This window comes from Aedes albopictus, chromosome 1, assembly GCF_035046485.1.
Source record: "Aedes albopictus strain Foshan chromosome 1, AalbF5, whole genome shotgun sequence".
NCBI lineage: Eukaryota > Metazoa > Arthropoda > Insecta > Diptera > Culicidae > Aedes > Aedes albopictus.
The window spans coordinates 66301177-66327050 of NC_085136.1; the positions used below are offsets into that span (position 1 = coordinate 66301177).

At 41.6% G+C, this 25874-nt stretch overlaps 1 protein-coding gene across 1 annotated transcript in view; it reads left to right on the forward strand.

Moving 5' to 3' along the window:
• The first annotated feature begins 8929 nt into the window (after positions 1-8929).
• The window catches only part of LOC109413950 (uncharacterized), a 321405-nt gene continuing 304460 nt past the window's right edge, over positions 8930-25874 (forward strand). Inside the window, exon 1 of the mRNA XM_062844719.1 lies at positions 8930-9870. The gene's annotated coding sequence lies outside the window, so the exon portion shown is untranslated. The remainder of the gene's footprint in view (positions 9871-25874) is intronic.

Consider the following 25874-nt stretch of genomic DNA (forward strand, 5'->3'; position numbering starts at 1 on the left):
AATTTGGCGGCTCGTGGGAGACCTTTAGCAGGCCAACGGTAATGGGTCCTAATAGGGGTTAGGATTATATTTGGCATTAGGGGAGCTACTGGGTTTCGTGGGAAATACTTAAAACGGCAAATTTCTGCTTAACATACCTGATTCCAACTTCAAATTGCACTCGGGTTAAACTATAACATAACTTTTAGTAGCACTGACTACAAACTTCCAACGGTCACTTTAATTAGGTGGAGAGGTTTTTCTTGTCCGTTCGCTATGAGCTCGAGATTAGAATAGGCTTTACCTTTTGCGCTATTCGACCCAGTAGCCTGCTCCCCCTATTCCTTCCTTTTCCCTCATTGGACTCTTTTATTTATCTTTTTTTTCACTTATGGCAACTCTATATCCCCTTTTTTCGAAACCTCCGTGCTTTTAGGTGTTACACGCTAACCCCCAGCTACCCAGATTGATGTCAAAGCGACCCAGATCGAGCAAAACTGCAGTTACTCTAAAGTGGGTAAAGGCACCTTTACTCAAATCTGGGTTACCGGTATTGGCTGCAAAATCTGGGTAAAGGATACCCTGATTTAGACGTTTCGCATCAGGGTATTCTATACCCATTTTTACATAAATGAGTAAGCACGCACAATGTCAACCCCCCTCAATATTTTTATTCGGCCGGAAAAGAAAATCTTAACAAAATAAAACTCATTGGCGATTTATTAGTGTTTTCAAGTTTCTATCACAAATATAAAGGAATTTATCGCAAAATTCCTTCGACGATAGAGATGATCCATATTTGAATATGGTAGCCTGTATACATCTTTATGTAGATTTCGCCAAGCTGGCCAGATCCTAAATGTATGAGAAAATATAATTAGCGAATAAATCAACAACTGGCTAGTGAAAAACATACCTGTGACTATTTCAGACGGTGTTAAATTTGTTTATCCAGCATCAGGCTACTTCCTCCCGCGACTACTTCTAACCTTGACATTTTTTCCAGTCAGCAAGCGGCGCAGAATGCCTGAAAAAGTTTAGGATAGGTGAGAGAAAGATTAAATGGACAAAATGAATTACTTACCACCAGTCAGCAGGTTGCTGTTTCCGCCATCCAAAGTTCCTTCGTGGCCGCTCATTTTTCGGTTTGGACTCCGCCGCGGGCAATGCGAAAAATTTTGTCCCAAGTCTCATTTACCCAGATTTTGACATCTACTAACAACAAGAAATAATGGGTATCGAGATTTCCCCGAAGACCCCTTTACCCATAATCAGAGTAAACCTTACTCTTCTGGTGTGAGATCGGTTACCCAGATTTTGACAGCTGCTAATAACATACAAATCCGGGTAGAATCGACCCAAGCGATGGGTAGTTTCAGGTTAGCGTGTAGGCGTGTTCAATGTGTATTCGTGTGTTAACAAATTTTGTCCCTAGCTTTCTCGGAGTCTTTTATAATATTAACAAGTTTTAACAATTATTAACTATAAAATAATAATTTTACTAACAATTAACATGAAGAACTAATTAATTTTAACTAACAATTACTAACATCAAATCTAACAATATTCTAAAAAATACAAATAAACAAACGCAGATCATCGCAACGGTAACAAGGTGTGTTGGACAGGATCTATGGTGCGAACGTTTAGAGGTAATCATACCATCTACCAGAGTGGCGGCAACACACGTGAGCTGGGAACAGTTATTATAGTGATGGGCGACATGCAGAGGCGCGTAATCGGTTGGTGGCCGATCGACGAAAGAATGTGCAGGTTGAGGATCAAGGGCCGATTCTTCAACATTAGCATAATAAACGTGCACAGCCCTCACTCCGGAAGCACTGATGATGACAAAGACGCATTTTACGCGCAGCTCGAACGCGAGTACGACCGCTGCTCAAACCACGACGTCAAGATCATCATAGGGGATCTAAACGCTCAGGTAGGCCAGGAGGAGAAATTCAGACCGACGATTGGAAAGTTCAGCGCCCACCAGCTGACGAACAAAAATGGCCTACGCCTCATCGATTTCGCCGCCTCCAAGAACATGGCCATTCGTAGCACCTTTTTCCAGCACAGCCTCCCGTATCGTTACACCTGGAGATCACCACAACAAACGGAATCGCAAATCGATCACGTTCTGATAATAGAGTTAATAAACTATAGAGGACGAATGTCGCTGCTGTTCCCTTTGTTCTCGTTCGCAAACATCCCGGGTATCTATCTGTCAAACTGCATACTTTTTCGCTTTGACACTTATATCTCTCCCTACACTCTTAAAAAATTAGGAATTTACACGTGACGTAAACCATCAACGTACGTAAACATTGCATGACTGAATGGCAAATTTGACTCAACTTTACATCCATCATGTAAGTTCGAGTTGGTTGCACAAAATGTCAACAAACTTATCTGACCAGGTAGGTAGAAACAGTTTCACATTTATCGTTCATCTCACAACTTGTTGATTTGACCGAGAGGTAAAGACTGTGCCTCTCAATCAGCGGACCAGTGTTCGAATCCTGTTCAAAATTTTTAACATTCATATGTTTTATCTGTCGATTCGGCTCTAGCGATTGCTAGCTCGACTTTATTTGTGATAAAAGATGTAAATTTGTGTCAAACGGGCCGCTCCTTTTATGTGCATCCAAGTGAACTTAAATTTACATGTTTTTTTCTAAGAGTGTATCTTCGCCAGCAAGAGATGTTGCGGCGGCGACGCCAGCGACATTCTCTCTCTATAGTTTATTACCTCTATTGTTCTGATTGATGGACGGCACTTCTCCGACATTATCGACGTCAGGACCTATCGTGGCGCTTATATCGACTCTGATCACTACCTGGTGATGGTTAAACTGCGCCCAAAACTCTCCGTCATCAACAATGTACGGTACCGGCTAGAGCGACTGAACCTACAACCTAGAGCGACTGAAGCAACCGGATGTCGCCTCAGCATACGCGCAGAATCTCGAAGCCGCGTTGCCAGACGAGGGCGAGCTCGATGAGGCCCCTCTAGGGGACTGCTGGAGTACAGTGAAAGCAGCCATCAACGACGCAGCCGAGAGCACAATCGGGTATGTGGAACGGAATCGACGAAACGAATGGTTCGACGAAGAGTGCAGAACGGTTTTGGAGGAGAAGAATGCAGCGAGGGCGGTAATGCTGCAGCAAGGGACTCGACAGAACGTGGAACGTTACAAACAGAAGCGGAAACAGCAGACCCGCCTCTTTCGGGAGAAAAAGCGCCGCCTGGAAGAAGCGGAGTGTGAAGAAATGGAACTGCTGTGCCGTTCCCAAGAAACACGGAAGTTCTATCAGAAGCTCAGCGCATCCCGCAACGGCTTCGTGCCGCGAGCCGAAATATGCAGGGATAAATACGGAGGCCTCTTGACGGACGGACGTGAGGTGATCGAAAGGTGGAAGCAGCACTTCGATCAGCACCTGAACGGCGTGGAGAACGTAGGCACGGAGGACCAAGGCAGCGGAGGAAATGACTATGTTGGTGCAGCAGAGGACGGGAACGAACCGAACGAACCAACTCCCACGCTGAGGGAAGTTAAGGATGCCATCCACCATCTCAAAAACAACAAAGCGGCTGGTAAGGACGGTATCGCAGCAGAACTCATCAAGATGGGCCCGGAAAAGTTGGCCACCTGTCTGCACCAGTTAGTAGTCAAGATCTGGGAAACCGAACAGCTACCGGAGGAGTGGAAGGAAGGGATAATCTGTCCCATCCACAAGAAAGGCGACAAGTTAATGTGTGAGAACTTTCGAGCGATCACCATTTTGAATGCCGCCTACAAAGTGCTATCCCAGATCATCTTCCGTCGTCTTTCACCTAAAGTAAATGAGTTCGTGGGAAGTTACCAAGCCGGTTTCATCGACGGCCGGTCGACAACGGACCAGATCTTCACCGTACGGCAAATCCTCCAGAAATGCCGTGAATACCAGGTCCCGACGCATCACCTGTTCATCGACTTCAAAGCGGCATACGACAGTATCGACCGCACAGAGCTATGGAAAATCATGGACGAGAACAGCTTTCCCGGGAAGCTTACCAGACTGATAAGAGCAACTATGGACGGTGTGCAGAACAGCGTAAGGATTTCGGGTGAACTATCCAGTTCATCCGAATCTCGACGGGGACTACGACAAGGTGATGGACTTTCCTGCCTACTCTTCAACATCGCCCTGGAAGGTGTTATGCGACGAGCCGGGCTCAACAGCCAGGGTACGATCTTCACGAAATCCGGCCAATTTGTCTGTTCTGCGGATGACATGGATATTATTGCTAGAACATTTGGAACGGTGAAAGAACTGTACACCCGCCTGAAACGCGAAGCAGCAAAGATCGGACTGGTGGTGAATGCGGCTAAGACAAAGTACATGCTGGTAGGTAGGACTGAGCGAGACAGGACAAGCCTTAGCAGCAATGTTATGATAGGCTGGGATATTTTCGAGGTGGTAGAAGAATTCGTCTACCTTGGTTCCTTGCTAACGGCTGACAATAACGTGAGCCGTGAAATACGAAGGCGTATCATCAGTGGAAGTCGTGCCTACTATGGGCTCCAGAAGAAACTGCAGTCAAAAAAGATTCACCACCGCATCAAATTTACCATGTACAAGACGTTAATAAGACCGGTGGTTCTCTACGAACACGAGACATGGACGATGCTCGAGGAGGACCTGCAAGCACTCGGAGTTTTCGAGCAACGGGTGCTAAGGACGATCTTCGGCGGCGTGCAGGAGAACGGTGTGTGGCGGAGAAGGATGAACCACGAGCTCGCTGCACTTTACGGCGAACCCAGCATCCAGAAAGTGGCCAAAGCCGGAAGAATACGATGTGCAGGGCATGTTGCAAGAATGCCGGACAACAACCCTGTAAAGCTGGTGTTTGCTAACCATCCGGTTGGTACAAGAAGGCGTGAAGCGCAGAGAGCACGATGGGCGGACCAGGTGGAGCGTGATCTGGCGAGTGTTGGGCGTGACCGAGGTTGGAGAGCTGCGCTGCAGCTGCAAATCGTGTATTATGGCGGCAAAAATGAATTCCTTAAAAAGCACCTTGGGTTTGCCTGCCTGCCAGGCTTGCAGTAGGACTAGAAGGATGGTTCATGAAAACATGTCTTGGCGCCATTCATCTATAGTTAGGTATGATCAAATCACATTCAGGAATGATTTTCTTAGTTGGTAGTTTTGCCCTATCAGTGCATTTTGGGCCGAGTTCCCCTACGCATGGTGAGCATCACTACAAGCTGCTCTCAACGCTCTCAAGTCTCAACCCACTATCTGCGGAACCGGGAGAGAGCTTTTGCATGAGCTTTCACGAAGAGCTTTCCCATTCATTTCACTCTCTCGTGTTTTCCACCCGTATTCTCTCTAGCTGCAGCTGACGCGTTGTCGCTTTCCACAGAGAGCCACCGCCACACAAAGAGAAACCACCCAACTCCCCACAGAAGAATGCCTACAAAGCAAACCGCACCGCACAATCTTCGTTTCTTCGGGTGGTGGCCGAACGATCGTCGCGGGAGTAAGGTGCGAAATCTCTCTCGCTCGCCGTGCAAGATCGCGACTTGCGAGCCCCCACGAAACTTCACCGCGTGTGGCGACGGATCCACAACCACGAAGTTGGACCAACTTCCTCCCTCTCAATGAATTGTGGGGATCGCGACTCGCGACTCGCGATCGCTCGCCCCTCGGCTCGGTTCAGTCGAGTTCGAACAGTGCAACGAAGAGGTGCACCTGTTTGCTGAGCTCCCCCCGTTCGGTGTTTTGTGCAGTGCTTGCGGTTCCGCGCCGCTTTCTCTCTTGTGCGCTCGTGGCGTGACGTGTGGAGGAGCGCGGGTTAGCTGGCTTTCACAGCCTCAGCCTCCCATTATCCCGTTCGTCATCATCAGCTGTTTCGTTCTCCAGGAGGAGATGGCCTTTCTCGCTTGGCTCGGCTCGCGGTCGATCGGTCGGTCGCGGTAGTCAGTCAGTAGTCAGTAGTAAGGCTGTGACCATAGTGGGTAAGGTGAGATGCGATCGGATGCGATAAGTTATGAGATGAGAAGAGGGATGTTTGATAGGCCATAGTGCATGAGGTTTTCAATGAGGGTGCGCATGTTGTTTTCACATCCTTTTTCGCCTATTTCGTGCGCATCAACGACTCGCGTGATTTGATCGATGAGTCGCTTGTATGTTGAAGCGCTTCTTTGGATGTGGGTAGTGAAATGATCGTTTCATCTTTAAGAGCGGAAAGATAAAATGCACCCGCTTTTTGTTTTGCGCGGGCCGTTTTTTTATTTGATATAACTTAGTCAGTTTTGATCCTGTTGCAATAGCAAAAACCGACCAGTTAAAAAAAATCTGTTGTAACTGTACAAGATTGAGATTAATGAATTAATTATTTGAGAAAAGAATGTATAACATGTAATTATATCCGCGTGAGCGATGTCTTTATGTATACACCTATTTTAACTTTCCGAATTGGGCTATCTGAGTGTTGATTTCAATTTAAATTAATATGAGACTGTTATACTGATTTTCGGCATTAAAACATTACTTGATTGTGCTGACCTCGGCAAAAAGAAACAAAAATGCGGCAAGTAAGTATTATTGGGTATAGGGTTTTTTAAAAAACAAAATTTTCGGCGATATCTACGAGAAAAGATGTCTCTAATAAGTACACAATATTCATCATAAGGACTGTATCGTTAATTAAGAGTACACCTTTGAGGCCCTGTATTAAAAAGACTATGTCTTATTTTGACAACTGCTGTGTGTTTATGTGTTGCTAGCCTTGTAAACAAAAGATAACCTTCATTAAAAGTTAAAGTTTTTCCTCAAGTGGAGCAACGCGAGTGTTTACGGATGAGAAGCGAAAAGCGATTATGACCAGGTACTGCTATGAAAAATGATTATTGCTAAGAAAATTAGCAAAAATTGGAGGTGTTAGCGTTTTTTCTGTCCAAAATGCTGTCAAACGATTCGGTATGCATAACACACTGATAGACTCACCCGGACGCGACAGAAAACCAGATGCGTCCAAGTCAAATTTGGACAGCAAAATTTGCAAAATCTTCAAAAGAAAAAAGGAGGTATTCATCATAGATTGCGCAAAAAAGTGTGGAACGACTATTGGTATGGTTCAGCGCGCCAAGGAGCGTAATTCCCTGAAGACTTACCCAAAACAGAAATGTCCAAAAAACAGTCAAATTCTGGCGGATTATGTGAAAACTCGGGCTCGGAAACTGTACGACGATGTTTTGAGCAAAAATTACATGTGCATAATCATGGATGATGAAACGCATGTCATATTGGACAACAAGGCACTTCCAGGGGCACAGTTTTTTACTGTGAAGCGTGGCACTTATGTTTCGAATACAGAGAAATCGATTTTTTGCAAAAAAAAAGTTGGGAAAATGTATTAGTTTTGCCAGCAATTTGTCAAAGTGGTATGAAATCGTCACCTTTCTTCACCGTCCCAAGTATGAACGTCGAAACATACCGGAAGGAATGCCTCCAGAAACCAATTCTGCCACTCATCTGAAAGCACAAAGGTCCTACATTATTTTGATCGGATTTGGCATCCTGCCACTATGCGCGTGACACCTTTGACTGGTATGAAGAAAACAATGTCCAATTTGTAGAAAAGGCAATAAACCCTTCAAATTGCCCGCAAATTAGGCACATTAAGAAGTATTTGGCTTTGATGAAAGAGAAACTACGGCAAAAGGATAGAGGAGCAGAGGACGTCATCAAATTCAAGAAAAACTGGGCCAACCCAAGCAAAACCATTGACGGAACGGTTGTCCAAAACCTTATGAAGAACACCAAGAAGAAGGTGCGAGAACTGGCAAGATCCAAGAAAAATCTATATATATAAAAATGAATTTCTGTCTGTCTGTCTGTCTGTCTGTCTGTCTGTCTGTCTGTCTGTCTGACCGCTATGGAATCGGAAACTACTGGACCGATCGGTGTGAAATTTTGTATGTGGGTGCTGTTGGGGCCGGGGAAGGTTCTTAGCTTGGTGTGGGATCTCTCCGGTCTCTGGAACGGGGGGCTCCCATACAAATGACCTTGCGGGGAACGTCCCTATCGAGCTGCACGTCAAAAAACACAGTAGGCAGGCAGTACGACGTTTGCCGGGACAGCTAGTTAAATATAAAATTATAGCATGGGCTTTTCTGATGGTTAATAAACAATGTAATTGAATTTAATTTACAAAACAAATAACAAATTTTCAGATACAGCAATTTTCAGGTGTACTCATAATGAACGATACAGTCCTTATATTAGGTAAAAGAGTATCAATCGAAATTGATGTCATACTCTTTTCGTTAAGGGATCTAGTTTTGCCTGACAAAAAAAGCAGAACTTTTCAATAAGAATCCTTTTAGCAATTAAGTTGAATAACATAAAACCTTAAACTTTCCAACTTGCACATGAATAACATGCACTGAACAAACGACCATATCAAACATTGATCACTTGATTCAAATCTCGAACAGAGAAAATAAAATGTTTTCTTTTACACATATAATAACAAAATTATGCTGTAAAAAACTTAAACGATTTGATGGAATACTATTTTATATGCAATGAAATATGTTATTTTATATGGTGATCGATAGACAGTATTACGTCTGGTCCATCAAAATGCAAGTCATGTGAAAAAGCATTGAGTTATGTTTAAAAACAACATATTAACGCATTTTATATTACCTACTAGCATTCCCAACACATTGAATCCGCATTGCTTTACATACAGAACGAACGCAATCATAAAATCCATACCCGACAATCATTCTCTTGCGTTCTCTTGCGATCACATGCGTCGAAGCAGCTCCATCGCATCTCCGCACTCATCGCAACTCATCTACTATGTACGGTTCATGCGTTCTGCATATAGTTTCCACAGAGTGTGCTTTGACGCTTATCCGATCTCTTATCTCTTCGCATCGCACCTCAGCCACTATGTGCTCAACGTAAGTGAGTAGAAGCTCGCGCGTTCACCGTTATAATCATCGCGAGTGGTGAGTGGGACATTTTGGTGGCGATCGCGCGGCCGTGTCCGTGTGTGTGTTTGAGTGTCTATGGAGTGGGGATCGACGTAATGGATCTGAATGTCGCGAAGGCCTCCCGCTGACTTTCCCACTGTTGTGTTCGAGTGCTGTGGTGCTGACTGTGTCCCCCAGGGAAGAAAGCGAGTGTGTGCGCGCTCGGTTGGTTGGTGACCTCTTGCTCGGAGGGAAGAAATTGCTTCGCGTGTCGTCGTGATTCGCGTTGAGCGAGAAAAAAAAACAAAAACAAAGGCGCAAGTGCGCGTTTTGGGTGAAATTTTGCGCGCAACGCACTACTCGGTGCGACAGGAAGAATACGAATCTAGTGTGCGGCGGTGAGTTTGGGCGATTATTTAGGTGAAAACATTCGTCGCCTACTGTGTCGTTGAAGACTTCCGTTCCGTTGAAATTATATCGATAAGAAGGAGTCTTTTGTGCGAGTGAAATTACGAGAAACCTCATTTTGGTCGTCAGATTTTTCGTTGTCAAATGTGAAAGGTGAATACAGGTGAAGGTGAATCGAAGTTGTTTTTCGTGAGAGCGATTGTTCAGCGCAGCCTACTTCCTAGAACAATCACACAACTGTCCGTCCCTGTGTTGAGGGTTTTGAGGAATTTGGCCTACTGTGACGACGACGACGACCGTGATCAAGGCCTGCCAAGAAGCGCGCACAAGGCGGAACACATTCTACACACGAAGTAACAGTTTCTCCGGCGAAGCAACCTTCTGGTTGAAGTGCAGCTGCTCTTCGGAAAGGAAATCTTCGCTCGAGTCCGGGAGTAGTGAGGCAAAGGCAACTCATCTGGTGCGCTTCACGTTTTTTGCTCGGCCGTCGTTTCAAGAGCAAGCGGTAAGTTTTTATGTTGAGATATGGCTTTAATAGTACCATTTTTAATGGGGCGCTCTTCTGGAGCTGGAGGGAGGGCTTGCGGGAAGTATCTACACACGGGGATTATTGCTTGCGCTTCCTTCCTTTGGCGTCCCATTCGTTTTGCCGTGTTGTTGGAATGCATACATCGATCCAAATTGGCATGTACCCATTGGATTGGGGAAACGGTCTTGGGCAGGGTGGACGGATGTAGTGAATGGTTTTACTAGTTTTGCCTAGGGCCATCGATGTAATAGCAGGCAATGTGTAGTAGTAGTGGATTATGCTTGTGTAGAAAATATTTAAAGTTTAGGAAATATAAAAAATACCAGTTATTTGACTGAGTGCTATTTTGAATTTGTTGTTTGTACAAATAAAGTTTTTGTTACCAGCGGTATCAAAACAACCGCAACTTCTGAATCTATACGCCAAACCTGTTCGAAATTGACTTTTTCATAATGGTAGGTATGTAGTACCCGGAACATAGTCTAGTCTAGCACATCCATTTTTGAAAACAATGCTGGAAAAATATAAAATCGACTATTTCCATAATTTTTCTTGGCATTATTTATGATTTACATGGTAATCCTCTTCATAACATTTTTTACATCGAAAATTCACTCCCAGCATTTGGCCCGCGTTTGATCCATAACACACTGGAAATTACAATGTTGAAATTCTTTGACATCCAGGTGCACAACATAAATATGTGGTCTAAGAACTAGTAAGTTGTGGAGCGGCCCTGGTTAGAACACTTGACTATCATGCCGAGGATCAGGGATCGAATCCGATTCCCGAAAAACTCGCAACATGTAAGTTTTTCCTTCGGAAGGGAAGTAAAACGTGGGTCCCGAGATGAACTAGCCTAGAGCTAAAACTGTCGTTAATACAGATAAAAAAGAAACTAGTAAGTTACAATTTAAATTGCGAAAAGCAATCCACGCGCTCTGGTGGGAATCGAACTCACAGCTCCCAATTCGCTAGACGGGCGCTTCTTTTCCTCTATGCTACGGAGCCACTTGACCGTCTCCGTCCTCTATTGCACATGGTTTGCTTCTTTCAGTAATGGAATCGAGTTCACTTCTACGCCTATAAGGGAAGGAGATGGTCAAGTGGGTCCGTAGCATAGAGGAATAGAATCCATCTAGCAAATTGGGAGTCTTGAGTTTCATTCCCACCAGAGCAAGTGGATTTTTTGCAAACTGAATCTCAATTTGATTATCGACCACATGTTTCTTTTATGCAAATGGATGTAAAAAAATCTAGTGAATCTAATGGCATAGAAAAAACACTCTTTAGGGGGGAAAATACAAAGCGCAGAAAGCTGGGGTTGGGTTGAAATACTCGTTTGGCAAAAATATAAACAAGCACACGCCATAAGATCTGAGCGGACCCTTTTATAAAAATAAAATGTAAATGGTATCATGACAATAGCCTTCGCAATATGAAAATAACAATATAATTGGGAAAACATGTGGCCAATTACGATTCCAATACCTTTTTTGGCAAAGCAGTCAGTGTAATGTGTTAATTCCTGAGCCGAGGGAGCCATTCGCACGTAATTAAGGGAGCTTGCTGACGATTACACTGAAATCACTTATCGAAGGTTTGCTCAAAAGGTATGGGATCATAATTGGAAATGATAGGCGATCGCAGATGTTATAATAAGTGCTGTTTGATCGCAGAAGTGTAATGGATCACACCGATTGTTGTGCTGAAATTACGAATACGATTATGATTCCTTCAATTGGATTGAAAGAAAATGTGCGGAACACGTTTCGCTGACTACAGAAAACTTTACCACATTCTGTGACATGAAGAATCTCAGCAGAGCATGTTTTGGTAGTACAGAAGTCACTTGATTTATGTACTTCTAGTAAATTGTGTTAGAGGTAAGTCACAGTAACTTCTGTGCAACTATAGCCTGTGCTGGCGGGACTTTTCTGTGAGATATGTGCAACTTTTTACTTGGATGCTTTCGACTGCTGGGAGTTTGTACCGGAAAACATTTTCGGCTTTCAGTCGTTGGAGCGGTTAGTATTACAGCATGTTGTTTTACGTCCTACGCACTGTGGAGCACCTAGTACATCAAAACTGATCAAAATTATTTTGACGTATTTTCGCAACCCAAATGCAATCCAAATTAGTAATGAAACGTATTTCATAGTTTTCAATGAGTTTTATAACAATAAATTCACCTAGCAGTGAGAAACAACCAATCTAACCGACTTCAACAAGATTTTTTTTTTAAATAATACAACCATTCCATAGAAAATCAATATAGTGTATCTCCGAACATCGTGATACTTGGTAGTTTTGTAGTTTATCGAAAATAATTAAACCCGTATTTCGTCCTTAGGGAGACCAATTTTATGATTGTAAAAGTCAAGAAAAGGCCGGGGCCCGTGGCGTAGTTGGTCACACGTTTGCTTCATATGCGGATGGTCATGGGTTTGATTCCCAGCCCCGGCACTTGCAATTTTTCGTCAGTTGCTTTTCCCCCGAGAGCAACTGACACTGACCCTCTTCTGAGCCCCATGGCTCAAACGGACCCGGATACCTGGACATCGGCGAACTGCTACTCATAATGGACCCCCCAATCGGACTGGAAAGGAACAACGGCCATCCATCATCATCCTTGTGCTCATCTTTCTACTAGGTATAAAGTAGAAAAAGTGAAAGCAGCAGAAAGGCAACCAGTTCGATAAAGGAGAATAGAATCTAGGCGCTGTACAAAATGTAAGTGCAGCTGTCAATTGAAATTGCTCACGTAGTGCCCCAGTGGACAATAGAGCTGTAAATTAGGTTAAGTGATTAAGAATAATAAAAAAAAAAGTCAAGATTTTTCGAAACTAAAATATTTCAAAAAATCACAGCTTTTGAACCAGTTGACCGATTTTGAACTTCTTTTTTTTTTTTGCTTGAAGACTGTTGAATTCTAGTTTCCAGCAAAAAAAAAGTTGAGAGGGCCGAATAGTGTTCCTAGGCAAAAAATATCATATAATAATATAATTATCACGATTTTTTCAAAGTGTTGCAACTTTTGAAATCGGAAATATCCGGAAGGTTTTCTTTCTGCATTTGAAAGAGCAATAATAGTTTTATCATACACTAAAAGAAGATTTTATGGGTCTTCAGTTAGCCTAGTGCTTAAGACTATGGATCGCCAATCCGGAGACGGCAGGTTCGATTCCCGTTCCGGTCGGGAAAATTTTCTCGACTCCCTGGGCATAATGTATCATTGTACTTGCCTCACAATATACAAAATTCATGCAATGGCAGGCAAAGAAGGCCCTTCAACTGTGGAAATGCTCAAAGAACACTAAGTTGAAGCGAGGCAGGCCAAGTCCCAGTGGGGACGTAGAGCCATGAAAGAAGAAGAAGAAGAAAAGAAGATTTCCCGGAACAGCCGGAAAATCAACTTATTTCATTTTGAATGTACGGTAAAGGATTCCATCAAATATTTTTTTCATTATTTTTCATATATTGTATGGAAAACTTAAGTCAATTTGTTTGGGTTTCAAAATAACAGAATACACAGATAAAAATAATGAGATTTACACGTCATGCAAACTTCAGTTTTGTCATGTAAACTTAGTGTTATGATGGTTTATATGATATATCATGTAAATTTGTGTTATATGTCATGTAAACACTCAAAGTCATGCTGAATTACATGACATATAATGGAAGTTTACATGATATTTTATTACTTTTACATGATATGTCATGTAAACTTCTGTGATATCCCACGCTCCAATCATGTGCATCATATGTCACAGAATTTTACACTCATTTTTCGACACAGATCGAAACAACATTAACCTTCTTTAACGCTTATGTGGCCGGCAGGGTACCCGGGTACCCAGCACCCATTTAAAATACACGGAGTAGAAAAGGCAAAAAATTTGCCGGCCACATAACGGTTAACAAACTGCATCATTGAACTGATTGACAATCAATTATATTTACTTTGTACGGTCAAAACTTGCACGCGGGAAACCCAATTGATTCATTTTGAGTTTTTCCACTTATGATCAGGTTTTGATACAATTTACTCCAATGTGCGACGTTTCGATTGTTTATTCAATCTTTCTGAAGGGTTAGAAGCGTTAGTTAAACAATTTGTTGGCTTAATACGAAAGTTTAATTTCAACCAAAAATTCAGATAAGAGGATACTTTATGGGGTAAGCAGATTGTTAGAAGTTACAGTTTAGCCATCTAAGCAGCTTCATTTTCATATAATTCGGGGCTTGAAAGTTCACGTAAGGAAGTCGGACAACCTTCTAAGCATCTTCTGATGTAACTTCCTCAAAATGATTGTAATTATGTACAAAAATGTGTTATCTGATTCATCACAACCTGTCAGGCGAAAAACATGCCCAAACTTACTTTGACACTCCTTGTGCATTTGGGTTATTTTTTACTCAAACTGTACACTACGTTTTGCGAGGTATGCACTTCAAACGGAATCGGTCAAGTAATTTTCGTTCAGTGCATTATTTTTCCGTGACCGAAATGGTCAAGAAATTTAACACAGCAAGCTCCGTTTGATTTGACGTTTCGTTTCAGCTCCGTACTAGGATCTGGAATAAAGTGACGCTTTATTATTTCTTGAGCGATTCCTTGCCTGAATTTTCCACGCACCGAAATAGGCTAAGAAATTTCTTGCGATCGGCGTACTACCCATTAGCGAGGTATTCCCAACGTGACGCATTAGGAAGGTTAAATAGTTATATAATACCCCATACAGACATGTGATACGAGTGTGATTCCTGTACAACGGTGCGCAGTGTCAAGAAAATTGTAACAAGACTGACTTGAACTGAGAGAATTTTCAGTATGACACTCATTTCAAGCGCAATTGTACAGTGATTCTTGTATCACATGTGTGTCATAAGTATAAACATGACACGACGCCCCCTAAACAGCTAGTCGCCTGGTTTTTTTTTTTACCGAAATCTGAACTGCTGAGCGTTAGGTAATAAATTTTTAACGAGATCCTGCAAAATATACTTAAGTTCGGTAAAATGTTATCGTTTGTTTGTCAAACTCTAATGAAAGTCAATAAAAGTTGCTGAATATCCCGATTTTTTCCTGTAAAACAAACCTCGCGATCAGTATCATACAGGCGTATCTACAATGATCGATTTCTCTTAATCGATTTTCTCTTCGGATTATTCCGCGAAATACGACCAATATTCGTATGATCTCTCGGTGTGTTTCAGTAAAGGACAACTGTGACTAACATCTAAAACAACAAAAACAATCGAAAATTATTTGCCGGCCAAGTTATTAACCAAAGAGAAAATCAATGAAAAGAAATCGTTCATACTAGATACGCCCGTATGATACTGAACGCGAGACTTACATTTGAGATTTCTGTAAAACATTACCGAAGCAGGTGATTTTTTCTTAATGTGTACGCATATTTAAACCTTGTCCTCCGTCGTGAAAACCTGCTGTCGTACCGCTGCGCTGTAATAAATACCGTGATTTCTGGTGCAATCGATCACTTTTCACAAGTAAAAAGAAAATCGCGTTAAGTACTGTTCCTTTGAATTCCACTAAGAATTTGCATTCTTTTTTTTTTTTTTTTACTCGACAAGACACTGAAGACGACCTTACAGATGAGATCGAAATACGTATCTGTCAAAGGATGCAAATTCTTAGTGGAATTCAAAGGAACAGTATTTAACGCGATTTTCTTTTTACTTACAGATATTCCCCTAACCATCCCAGGTTAATCATCATCACTTTTCACAGTTTTTGGCTTCTATGTTTTATTAGATAGTGATATGATCAAACTCAATGCTTCAAAACAAGTACGACGATAAACTGATGTCAACGTTGAGTGATGTCAACGCGATTGGAACTTTAACTGCAAATCATTTCAAAGTAAAAAATAATATTTTAAATAAAAAATCAAGAATTCGGCTTTCGGAGTGAAACAACTCAAAATACGTAAAGCTAAACACACTTTTCATATGTTCTCTAAATGTTTAATTAGATTAGAAGATCGTAGTTTAATTAATTAGAAGTATCGTAAACCCCCATAAAACACCTGAAATTATGCATTTTTCTTTGAAAATGTGAGATTACTTCCGAAAAATGCACTTTTATGCATAAATGTGAATGTTTTTGGAAGTTTCGATGAAGGCATCGGGTTAAGTGATTAATTGTTAGCTATAAATTGTAACGGTTCGTAGTACCCCCTCAGCAGGTTTAGGAGATTTTGTCGCGTTCAAGAGTAGCATTCGTCAGTTTGTTAAAAAAAAATCCAGGAAAATGTTTGTGTTGTGAGTTTCCACATTGTGTTTGCTGGTCCCTCGATAAGAACGCAGCCTATAAATGCAGCTACCGATATTCTGCAAAATCTACTACTAGAGGGCTCTGCCTGTCAAGCGAATAATAGTGGCTGTTGGTAGCAAATGAAGACCATGACATGAATACAGATCCTAGATGGATCATGACCATAAGATCGGGCATTTGCCCAAGTATTCCCCAAAAGCATAGTTGGAAGTGCTTATAAGGACACAGAACCCCGTAGTATTACCGTGGTTTGAACTTGAACCCTAACATCAAAATGGGTCACTCTCCACCGTGACGCCATCCGGCGTAAACTTGGGCAGGTGATGTTCCGGTCATTCGCTACACCCAGCCGAAGACCAATGATGACTCGTTCTCCGGAAGCTGAAGAACTCCCGGTACATGGAGGCGGCAAAGGTCGCATTTGAACCGTGGCCCGAGAAGAAGACGAAGCGGGGAACGATCGAAGATGGCAGCAAGAGGCTCAGAGTCCAAAGAAGGAAGAAGGTCAGACTAGATTAAGAAAGTGGGTGAAAAGAAGTAGGGTGAAGAAGGTAGATAGCTAGAAGATAGGAAGTGCACTTAAGTTAGTTAACAGTAGTGTGAAAAAGCAATCTCAAGTGTTTTCCTGAATCCGCGAAATAGAAAGGATAAGCGTGCCGACCCTGGAATTGAGGGTAAATACAGAGTCTCGTTAGCCGCAGAGAAGGGTAACCTTATGTGAACCTCTTCTCAACCCAACGGTAGCTACGGGCAAACTGATATAAGTTACGAAAAATCCATTCGAATGGTAATTATATATGCTATACTGTTACGGCAGCGAAAGTTTGAAAGTGACTAATACCACAACTTGGAAAAATATCCCATTTGATACAGAAATATGTAACGAATTTGCCATAAAACTTGATAAATCATCGTTCAATTATCCTGGAGTAAGATAATGGTCATTTTCCACATTTTATTTTATGTTTAACGTGGTATTTTTGGCAAATATAAATGGCCCTCACATTGATGAATATCACCCGAAGTCATGGTACTTGATATGGTGTGCGTGTGCGAACCTAGTTATCGACGGAGATTTGATTCAAGTCAGATTTCACTGGCCACTGCGGCAGCCAGTTCGAATACGATGGGGGTTATTTTTTGTTTTATTTGCACTTCTTTTTTTTTTGTTTTTTTTTTTGAAAGCTTAAATTTGTTGTCGACGAAAGTTTGCTCATTAAGGCGAAACTGGAAGCATTTTCTCATTTTTTCGGTTTTTGATTTTTTATTAAATAACGAAGCAATATTTTCAAAATCGGTTTTCGTGCACATGTAGAGTATGGATCAAGGTATCTTCTGAATTTTTTTGAGGTGGAAAATGTTTTCCATTTTTGCAAAAACCATTTTTTTGTGAAATTTCATTCAAAAATGGTTTCTGCAAAAACTAAAAACATTTTCCACTACAAAAAAAAAATCAGAAGATACCTTGATCCATACTCTACATGTGCACGAAAACCGATTTTGAAAATATTGCTTCGTTATTTAATAAAAAATCCAAAACCAAAAAGTGAGGAAATGCTTCCAGTTTCGCCTTAAGTTGTTTTTGTTAAAATAACAAACAACCCAGGTAACCGATAAGCAGTTAAAATTGCATTCATTTAGCACTATATGTACCTTTACTGCAGGTAGGCAGGTACGGCTGATTAAATGCTTATCCTTCCTATCCCTCAAATCGTCGAAAAAAAAACAAAAATACTTTCCCTTCCTCATTCCAGCCGCTTCATATTTTTCCCTTTCTCTTTTAATTTTTCTCGCACTCTCATGTGCAACTTTTGAGGCTGTTGTTTTTTGCTGATCCCGCTGAATTTGGGATTCGATTCCTCGAACCACTGAACCGCGCTACAGAATAAGCTATAAATGATCAGATAATGTGCGCTGATTTTTTAATCTGTTTAAGGCTTGAGTACCACACCGGTAGTTATTTCGTTGTGACTCGGACAACAGCTCGGACAAGTGCTGATAGTTAAATCAACCACATAATATACGATGACATAGAAAACCAACCAAGGGCTTTAATTGAAAAACATATGTTCTCCCATTGATTTGAATCGTTGCTTCCAGTAAATGATAGGACATCTGAATGATAATAACTCCTACAGTCGTCGTCAAACATTAATAGAAAAGTTGAAATGTGTGCGTAGTTTTAGCATCACTCATTCTTCTTGGCAGTTTGCGGTAGTTAACGATGCTTGTTCCCAAAACATATCGTGCATTTGAAATGGTACACAACAGCTGTCAGATTTTAGGCGGCATTTAAATCGCTAATATAGGGCAACTCAGCAGTCGTACTGCTATGATACGATAGCAAGCAAATATAATGCAGTTTAAAGCTAAAATACGGCTTTTTTAAATGCTTATTGGTTACCTAGGAATGTTTCCTTCGAACATCGGGCTACTGAAATGAACTTCTTGGAACTTGAAAGTTCCAAAAAAGTTTTGAGTAGCAACAAAATGAGCCTTGTTGGAGCTTATGTGCGAAGTTTCATTGTTAGCTTTCTATGCAGCCAGAAAGTTAAATTTGGAACTTTATCTGAACTTCTTTGAATTTGAATGTGCATTTTGTCAAGGGAAGTGGAACTTTTGTTATATAGTTAGAAGGAAGGGAAACGTTTGAGATTCTAACAATGGCTATGGATTTGATAACATGCATATTATGTGTTGTCCATACAGAAAAGAGGGAGAAAGTACATAGATAGAAAGATCCAATGTATGATGAAATGGACGGGCCTGAATCCATCACCTTTTATCTACCAACCCGAAGTTTTTGAGACACCAAGAACTCCTCTCTGTAGTAATTGCAAATTGCCCAAAGCTTATTCAGTAAGAGAGAAACACAATAACAATGCATTTTGATTCTGTGTCGATTCTAAATCCGCACCCTCTTTGGTGACCCACAAACATAGATAGTACTAGCGCAGCGTGTGCACAAGCCAGCCTCTAGTTCCATCCGGACGGAACAACATCCACAAAAAGCGCAGTAAACAGACACCGACCGATTCTAGTCCTCTCGTCTATTCCCAGCGGCATGGGTGGTAGCATAACATCAGGCCAGCAGCACCATCGCCGGCAGGAAGGCAAGAACTAGCACTAGCGGTCTTCCTCCTACTCCAACATCTGCTGCGCTGCAACCGAAGCGTTCGCTTCACTTGTACCATCAAGCAGTTTTTTCTCCGCGTATAAGGCCCAAGCGCAACAACAACAGGCAAAGCAAGCGCGCAACATCGCTCTCGTAATCGCTCTGCTTTGGCTCTGCTGCTGCTCAAACTTTGCTGAACTAGATCGGGTTGAGTGGTTTGCAACTCGGAATGGACTAGACTGGAGAAGATGATGGCGTAACTGGAGAACTGGGGGTTTGTGGACTGAAACTGTGGCGTGGAGTTTCTATTGAACATTAATATGATTAACCCTAATTACTACGAACTGTTGGTATAACAAAAACAAGTCAAAAGGACAATGTAGCAGTCGTTCGTAATTTGTAACACATTTTGTTTGAGAAAATAAGATTCATGGTAAAATGGTTGATCAATGCTCGGTAAACACCAATAACACAAAACAAGTTTGAAGTTTGAAACAAGTTTGAAGATTTTGCAAATGAAAAATAAAGAGTGTTTTTGGCAACCTTGGAAAAGAGATAAATGCCAAATTTTGCCTTGAAAGGTCATTTCCAGCAGTGTTGCCAAACGAACGCTAATAATCATTCGAAACGATATCAATATACAGTTTTTGCACGCGCAGAAGTGGATCGAACAAAGATGTAATAACCACATTTGTAATAGCCATCCAATTTCCAATTATGACCGCGCATCTTCATTTTTTTTCGCGATTGCAATTTTTTCGCCCAATCGTTCAAACAGACTGCGATCGTCCAATTACACCGCTAAACGGTTCCTCCAGTCCAGATACGACCCATTATTACACACTGGTTGCTCTGCCAAAAGTGTTTCTTTTTTTTTTTTTGGTATTTATGAGTTCGTAATCGCCCTTATATTGGCTCAATTAGGTTGATATCGTTCAGGTTGTGAAGGCCATTGTCGTGATGCCATTTGCTTCTTTCCTTCGCAAACAGTACTCGTGATCATTTACAAGCTATATTGACTATTCGACATTTTGATCAAAATTCAAAGTCAAAATGCCTTACTGGGACAAAAACCGCTTCTAAGTTTTATCCGCACATTTATCGCATCAGCTATCTTCTTCTTCTTTATGACTCGACGTTCGCATTGGAACTTGGCCTCATCTCTTCAACTTAGTGTTCTTGGAGCTTTTCCTCAGTTATTAATTGAAGAGCTTTCTTTGCCTGCCATTGCATGAATTTGTACATTGTGTGGCAAGTACAATGATACACTATGTAGAGAAAAATTTCCCAACCGGAACGGGAATCAAACCCGCCGTCTAAGGATTAGCGATTCATACCCTAACCACTAGGCTAACTGGGGACCCAAGTAACATTTTTTAGTTAACCCTAAAAGGGATACCTTCATGGCCTCAGTTTCGCCACCTCGCTGAGTGTGTTCCATCAAAGACGAGCTCTGAAAGCGCCTGGGGTCCAAATGGACCCCAGGTATCCCTTTTAGGGTTAAATTGACTAGAAGACGTTCTTAGAACTATCATAAAACCGAAAAAATGTATAAGGTTATATGACGGTTGTTAAAACCTCTACAAGATTAATTAGCGATCCAAATGTTACTTGGGAAGGCCTCTCGCAAAGATTTAGCTAAAAAAATTTCAAATATTCTCTCGATAATTTTCCACGGATTTCTCCTAGGATAAATCCTGATATTCCACTCAAGGTACTTCCTCGGATATCTTCAAATAATCTTATATGAAATTCCTCCAGTCTTTTATTTAGGAGTAATTCCCGGTATTACCAAAGGAATTTCTCCAAAGTTTGTTTCAAAGGTTTCCTCTGCATTTCCATTCGGGATTATACCAAGGATGCCACACCAGATTCCTTCATTGATTTTGATCGGGGTTTCTTTAAAAATGTTTCCCATGCAGATGATGTCATAGAAGAGTTTTGGTGGTGGTTTTAGTTACACAGAAGTAACTGTGATTTTTTTTTTCTAACAAGGAGATACTTATTTGTTAGAAGTGCGTCACAGTGACTTCTGTGCAACCAAAACTTGCGCTGCCGTAACTTTTCTGTGACATAGGTGTTAGGCTAGGATTCCTGCATTTCCGTCAAGGACTCATCCAGGGATTCATCACGGGTTTTTTTTTCGAAGATTCCATTCGGGATTACTTCTTTGATTGTCCTGGGATTGTTTCAGGTATTTTCCAGAGATTCAGGCAGCGATTTGCCCCGCAATTTCTTTCGGGATTATTGCAAGGTTTCCTTTAGAGATTGCTTCTGTTACATTTCCGTTAGAAATTGTTTCCAGGATTCTTTTATTAATTCATCATTAGGATTCCTTCAGAGATGTTTTCCAGCAATCCATAATGAATTCTCACTGGGCTTTTTCACAAATTATTTCCGAGGTTTTATCTCCAGAATTTCTTCTGGGTTATCTCTCGAGGTACCTTCAGGGTTTTCTTCTATGAAACCTCTTAGGAATACCAGGTATTCATCCCGAGATTTATTTAGTGGTTTCTGTTAGAATTCTTTCTGGGTTTTGTTCGGGATTCCTTTGGGTGTTATCCCAGGATGTCTTTAGGAATTTCTCCTAGGATTCATTCAGGGATTCCTCCAGGATTCTGTTGATGTTCCTTTCACGAGATCTTTCTGGAATTCTGTTGGTAACTCCACCCGGGATTCTTAAAAGGATTTCTCCCGGAATTTGTTTTAGAAATATCTCCTAGAATTCATACCAGGTTTCTTCCACAAGTTGTTTAGGAGATTGCATCAGGGATTCCTCAAGAATTCGTCCTGGGTTTTCTGCCGAATTATTTTCATTGATTTCTCACGATATTTGTTCAAGGTTTCCTTCGGAGATTCCTCTCGAGATTCATTCTCAATTTAGTTGAAAATCGGAGTTTTCCGACTAGCGAAGTTGGATTTTTCTCCAAATCCATGCGTCGGACCTAACTTCGGAAGTGGTGCGCTGTATAGTAAACCTGGTCCACTATGCAGCGCATCACTTCCGAAGTTAGGTCCGACGCACGGATTTGGAGAAAAATCCAACTTCGCTAGTTGAAAATTCCGGGATTCAACTGCACGTACAATATTGAGGATTTTTTTCACAGATTTGCCAGGCTTCCTTTTGAGATTCCTTCATTTATTTCTCCCGGGATTCTTTTCAGCAATTTTCAGGAATTTCTTCCGAGTTTCATTTAGGTATTCCCTTGCAAATTCTTTTTGGAATTCCTCCTGGATTCTTTTAGGGATCCCTTCAGAAATTTCTCCCATGATTCTTTCTTTGATCTTACTGGGCTTCCTTTAGGAAGACACCCCGGCAGTATGTCGGGATTACTCCTGAGATTCTTCTAATGATTCCTTCAGAGATCATTTAGTCGATTTTTATTAGATTCATTTAGAATCTTCTGCTGAGGTTTACTTTGTGATCTTGCTTTGGATCCCTTCCAAGGTTTCTTCTGGGACTCCTATTAGTCCTTAGGTTAGTATGCAGTTAGATACGTAAAGCATGTTTTGCCTTTCTCGTACACTAAGTGTACTGGAAAGGCTATATGTTCACTCAAAAACCGATTTTTTGAAAAAAAGGCTCGGAGGATCAAGTTGCATATACCAATCAACTCAGTTCAACGAATTGGGATGATGTCTGTATGTGTGTATGTATGTATGTCTGTGCGCAAAATGAGTTCACTCATTTTTATGGCACTTCCCATTGGCCGGATTACAGCTCGAATCGAACCGGAATTTTATCGCATTGTTTGCTATTGAAAATGGTACGGATCGGCCAAAGCGTTCCGGAGTTATGACCATTTCAGTGATCCAGATCAGCACTGGTAGAACTGGTCGTATATAAAACATAACAAAGCCCCATCATGCGACACATCAAACTACGGCGATTTTTGTAACTTTTATCATGGTTGACGGATTTTGTGCGGAAATCAACACTGGAAACGAGAAATTCCACGATGTTGGCCCAAAATGCAAGATGGCGGCTAAATATTCAAGATGGCATAGCATAGCATAGCACGAATACTTACACAAATCATGGATGGAGTTGCAAAGATGAGTATATCCATTGCTATTGCAGATTTTGCAACTAACTGCAGTAACATAGACCCACTCATTTCCACACACCTTGCAAACATTTTATAAATCTTATCATCAACTGAGAAAGCGTCCAGAACGGAAACCCAAAATTCAAGATGGCGGCTGTGTAATGGTGTTTTAGGCTCTAAATACATGGTTTGAGTATGAGTATATTTGGTATGGGAAAGAAGTCTGGACTCCAAAAATGGCAACCACAATATCCAATATGGCGGTCTAAAATCCAAGATGGCGCCTCCAAAATCAAGAAGACAGCTGTTTAATGATATTTTAGACTCTAAAACCAAGCAATAAGGGTATATTTGGTATGCGAAAGAATACCGGACTTCAAAAATGACGACCAGAATGCACAAGATGGTGGACTAAAATCTAAGATGGCGGCTCAAAATTCAAGATGGCGGTTGTTCAATTGAATTTTAGCCCCTAAAACCATATTGCGTTGTTTTGCGTTTCATATTCGGTATGGGGAAGAAGTCCGGACTCCAAAAATGGCGACCAGAATATACAAGATGGTACATATTGCCGGGCCCGTGGCTCAGTGGTCACACGTTCGCGTCATAAGCGGATGGTCATGGGTTCGGTCCCAGCCACGGTACTTGCAATTTTTCGTCAGTTGCTCTTCCCCCGAGAGCAGCTGACACCTGACCCTGGGGACGAGAGGGGGTCTGGCCAAAGTCTACGCATCATACAAATTTCGAAAAAAAAAAATGTATGAAAAAAAGTCTACGAGGGGGAGAGGGGTTTCTGAGTTGACCAAAGCAAACAGCAAACAGTTCGATATTACGGATTTAACAGAATAATAGAATACATTTAGGCGTTGTCAGTGGCGTAGTCAGAAATTGTCTCTGGGAGGGGTTTTCAACGATCAATGACACCTTTTTTGATTTGACACTTACGTTTTGTAAAATGTAATGAGCAATTGTATTTATAGTGTGAAAATGGCGGCGCAGCCAAAAAATTTTTTCATCGCAAAGCGCCTAATACTGAAAATTTGTTCTACAAATTTTGGCTCTGGGGGGGGGGGGGGTTTAACCCTAAAACCCCCCCCGTGGCTACGCCAGTGGGCGTTGTACAACAAGTGTGAGTGCAGTTGCCAATCGGAATCGCTGACGTAGTGCCCAAGTGGACAAAAGAGCTGTAAATAATGTTTAGTGGTTGGAAATAAAAAACAATTATAGAAGATGGCGGTCCAAGATCCAGGATGGTGGCTCCTAATTCAAGATGGCGGTTGTGCAATGGAGTTTTAGGCCTTGAAACCTTGAAATATGGGTATTGTGTATATACAATATGGAAAATATGTCCAGAGTCCAAAAATGGCGGCCAGAATATTCAAGATGGTGGATCTAAATTCTAAGATGGCGTCCCAAAACTCAAGATGGCGGCTATTCAATGGTGTTTTAGGCTAATAAATCATTCAATGAGGGTATATTTGGCATAAAGAGGATTTCCGGAGTCCAAATATAGCAATCAGAATAACCAAGATGGTGGTCCAATATCCAAGATGGCGGCTGTTTAATGGAGTTTCAGGCTCTAAAACCATTCAACATGGGTACATATGTCTGGTATGATGAAGAAGTCTAGAGTCCAAAATGGTGACCAGAATTTCCAAGATGGCGGCTCAAAATGGAAGATTGCGGCTTTAGTTTAAGAGTTTAAGGCTCAAACATTAAAAGCCAGATAAACGATACGACTTCTGTTGCCATGAAATGGATTTCTGTTAAACGTATGAAAGTTAAGCGATATTCATCAGCATAACACTTGAGTTTTGTTAAAATGGGGTTTTCAAAGACACAAGAAAGGCGCCATCACCGCTAGGTGGATTAATTTGTTTTTTTTTCCTAATATCAATCTCTAACTTTAAACTTATTATTATTATTATTATTATTTATTAGCGACACTTTACCTTTAGGAGGCATTCTTGTCAAATAACTTTAAACTGATTTTTAAACAAAATAGGCCTTCTTCAAAAAACACGTTGCACTTCTTCATAAAAAATACAGCGTTTGAAAAAGTTATTCCTACCTATATCAACAGGGCCATCAATCGTGCTTGCCATGGCACTTACATCCGAGCATTGTTCCCAAATCGCGTGGCAGTAGCTATACACAGCAGCAAGCATGCAGTCTCTCGGGTCCGGGTGGCTCCCGCTCGACATAACCGCGAGAAGAAGCAAAAGAAACGCGAATGAACCACTTTTGATTGTTGACCTCCTAATCGTGAGAAAACAGGTGCGCGCTTCGGCCGCCACCACCAGCACCAGCACAGCACAAGTCGGTCGTCGATTATCACCCAGATTTGAGATTTCGCGGTCCCGATTGGAACTCCAGCAGCATCCAGCATCCAGGCTGTTGTTACACTTCATACATAAGTGGTGCTGCTGCTGGTGACGCTAATGATGATGACGACGACGCTCTCGATCATCGACCTGAACCAGGTTGGATGGAAGGTTGCGGATGAAAT